At 45.4% G+C, this 3,672-nt stretch overlaps 1 pseudogene; it reads left to right on the forward strand.

The window, feature by feature from the left end:
- Positions 1-2,203: 2,203 nt before the first annotated feature.
- LOC126475768 (5S ribosomal RNA) lies at positions 2,204-2,321 on the forward strand (annotated as a pseudogene).
- The last annotated feature ends 1,351 nt before the right edge of the window (positions 2,322-3,672 follow it).

Here is a 3,672-nt window from a genome sequence, read left to right on the forward strand (position 1 = left end):
TTACCTGTGGACAAGGGAAACGCCATCGTTTTGTTGAACAAGCACGATTACATTCAAAAGATGCAGTGTCTACTTTCTGATTCGGCGTATCGCAAAATCGGTGCTGACGCTACTAACAGTATTGAGAGAAAGACAAATAACCTCTTCAAGAAAAGTTCTTTGTCACAAGAGACTATCAAGAGTCTTAATTCTTACTGTGCTGTACCACCTAGATTATGTGGCCTCCCTAAGGTCCATAAAGAGGCTGTCCCGTTGAGGCCTATTGTTTCTAATAATGCTGCTCTGACAAATCGTGTAGCTAAACACCTTGCTAGTTTGTTGAGCCCACTAGTAGGTAGGTGTGAACACCACATTAAGAACTCTGCAGATTTCTTACGTCGATGCAGGGATTGTGTTTGAATGACTTAGTCAGTTTTGATGAGGTTTCTCTTTTCACTCGCATTCCTCTCTCTCTGATTCGTTGCAGCTAATTGAGGTTAAGTTTGGTGTCGAGTTAACAAATTTGTTTCGGCATGTGCTGACTTCCACTTACTTTTCATTCAATGGTCAGTACTACGAACAGACCGATGGAGTTGCAATGGGAAGCCCGTTGTCACCTACTGTGGCCAATTTGTTTATGGGGGACTTTGAGGAACGTGCATTGGAGTCAGCGACCTTGAAACCTGCGTGTTTCTTCAGATATGTAGACGATACTCTTGTTGTTTGGCCTCATGGTAGTGAGAATTTAAACCGGATTTTGGAACACCTGAATTCAATCCACCCGAATATTCAGTTCACTATGGAGGTGGAAAAGAATGGATGCCTTCCCTTCCTTGATGTGCTGGTCAGAAAGAAGACTGATGGTATGCTGGGAAATTCTGTTTACAGGAAGCCTACTCACACTAAGTTGTATCTGCGCACTGTCACCATCCAGCTCAGCGCGAAGGAGTACTTCGTACCTTGGTTCACAGGGCCCACGTTATCTCAGACCCTGAAAGATTGGCAGCTGAGCTATCACATCTCGAAGTCAACTTTCGTCAGAATGGTTATAGTGAGAGGCAGATCAAACGTGCGTTGCGCTATCAGCCTTCTGTGCAACGGGTGAGTGACGATAGCAACCAAGTGGCACCTAAGTCTACGGCCTTTTTACCTTACGCAGGAAGCGTTTCCAACAGGATTGGCCGTATTTTACAGAAATACGATGTGCAATGTGTTTTTCGACCACCTTCTAAGATTAAGGCCCTGTTGGTGTCCGTAAAAGATGATCTTGGTTTGCGTAAGCCTGGGGTCTATCGTATTCCTTGCAGTTGTGGCATGTCATATATTGATCAGACAATCAGGACTGTGGAAGACCGGTGTATTGAACATAAGCGTCACACCCGCTTACAACAGCCGAGCAAATCCGCTATTGCAGAACATTGCCTTGACACTGGTCATCCTATGCAATACAACAACACGGAGATTCTGGCATGCACGTCCAGCTATTGGGATTGTGTTATTAAGTAAGCTGTTGAAATCAAACTATCGAGCAACCTTATTAAGAGAGATGGTGGATTTTGTTTAAATGCTGCTTGGAATCCGGCTCTGTCTCTTATCAAAGACAGAGGGACAGAATTAGTGCTACCTCACCTGTTAATTAATAGTAACTATCGATATTTCTGATGTTCGTTATCTTTGTTTGTGTTGACACTTTTTCTGTGTGTGGTATCTTCCTTGTTTCTCCTCTGTGAACCAAGGTATTGAATTTCCTTGTACATTTCTTCTTCCTTGCATTTGTGCCTTGAGAATGGCAGCGTGTGCTCCTGTCGAAATATCGGTGGTGTTCGACGATGTCACCCGGCAGCAAACCCGTAAGTTATTTGAACATCCCGCCGGATGTTCCTTCGTTATTCTTTAATTGGCAACCCCACTAATGGAGTAGTCCAGCAACTTGAAGACATACGCACGGTTTATTCACCTCTTAACACACAGAGACTGTGACCTGGATTAACATTTAACTGATAAAATGAATGTGATTACAAATAACATGAATTTAGTTGGTATGACAACGTCAGGCGCAGATCGTGTACTCTCATCGCCGCACGAAACCCAAAAGGGATGTCTCAGATAGACAAACAGAACAACAACAGAACGCTCTCTAAAGTAACGTTGACACCAAATAAAGATAATTTTAATTCTCGAAAAGACGATATTATTTCATTTCTAACCATCTTCCCAGTAACGCGGCAACGGCCTTGCCGTAGTGGATACACCGGTTCCCGTCAGGCCACCGAAGTTAAGCGCTGTCGGACGTGGCCGGCACTTGGATGGGTGACCATCCGGGCCGCCATATGCTGTTGCCATTTTTCGGGGTGCACTCAGCCTCTTGATGCTAATTGAGAAGCTACTCGACCGGATAGTAGCGGTTCCGGTCAGAGAAAACCATCATAACGACTGGGAGAGCAATGTGCTGACCACACGCCCCTCCTATCCGCATCCTCAACTGAGGATGACACGGCGGTGGGATGGTGCCGATGGGCCACTTGTGGCCTGAAGACGGAGTGCTTCCCAGTAACGCGAAATTCGTGACTCTTGTTCATCGATTGACAACTACAGTACGGTAGTTTCCAATCAACCAACTAACTTAAACCAGAATTATTGCCGATAAAATCACGGATAATTTCACATCCTCTCAGTGTCGTTCCTAGCGACTCTTCACATGGTTGAGACGCGAAGGCTATATTAAAGGCAGACTGAAAAGTTCCGGGCAACACGCTATTACCATGTAACACCACCTCTTCGTAATGGCTCCAATACGGCGAACAAGAGATTCCACTTTTTTCAAGTACACCTACAGCCACATCTACATACATCCTCCGCAATCCACCGTATGGTGCGTAGAGGAGGGCACCTTGTACCACTACTAGTTACTTCCTTTCCTGTTCCACTCGCAAAAGAGCGAGGGAGAAACGAATGTCTGTATGCTTCCGGTACAGGCTCTAATATCTTATGTCTTACCTTCGCGATCCTTTCGCGAAATGTACGTTCGCGGCAGTACAATCGTTATGCAGCCAGGTTCAGATGCCGGTTCTCTGAATTTTCTCAAACGTCTTTCTCGAAAACAACGTCGCCTTCCCTGCAGGAATTTCCACTTGACTCCACGAGACATCTCCGTAATACTTGCGAACTTTTCGACCCTGCCGGTAGGAAATCTAGCAGCCCGCCTCTAAAATGCTTCGGCGTCTTTCTCTAATACGACCTGGTGGGGATCCCAAACACTGGAGCAGTACTCAAGAATGTGTCGCACTAGCGTTCTATATGCGATCTCCTTCACAGATGAACCACACTTTCCTAAAATTCTCCCAATAAACGTAAGTCGTCCAGTCGCCTTCCCTGCCGTTTTCCAACTTTACACACAGATATGTGCCTGAGGTATGCAGTTCACTACTAATGCTGTATTCGAACATTACGGGATCGATTTTCCTACTTACCTGCATTAACTTCCATTCTTCTACATTTAGAGCAAGCTGCTGTTTATCACACAGTATAGAAATTTTGTCTAAGTCATCTTGTATCCTCCCACAGCCACGTCATCTTCCCTTACACCATAGAATCACCACCAAACAGCTGCTGATTGCTGTTCACCCTGTGCGTCAGATCATTTATGTATACAGAGAATAAGTGCGTCCCTACCACACTTCCCTGGGGCACTCC

This window comes from Schistocerca serialis, chromosome 4 (assembly GCF_023864345.2).
Source record: "Schistocerca serialis cubense isolate TAMUIC-IGC-003099 chromosome 4, iqSchSeri2.2, whole genome shotgun sequence".
NCBI classification, from domain to species: domain Eukaryota; kingdom Metazoa; phylum Arthropoda; class Insecta; order Orthoptera; family Acrididae; genus Schistocerca; species Schistocerca serialis.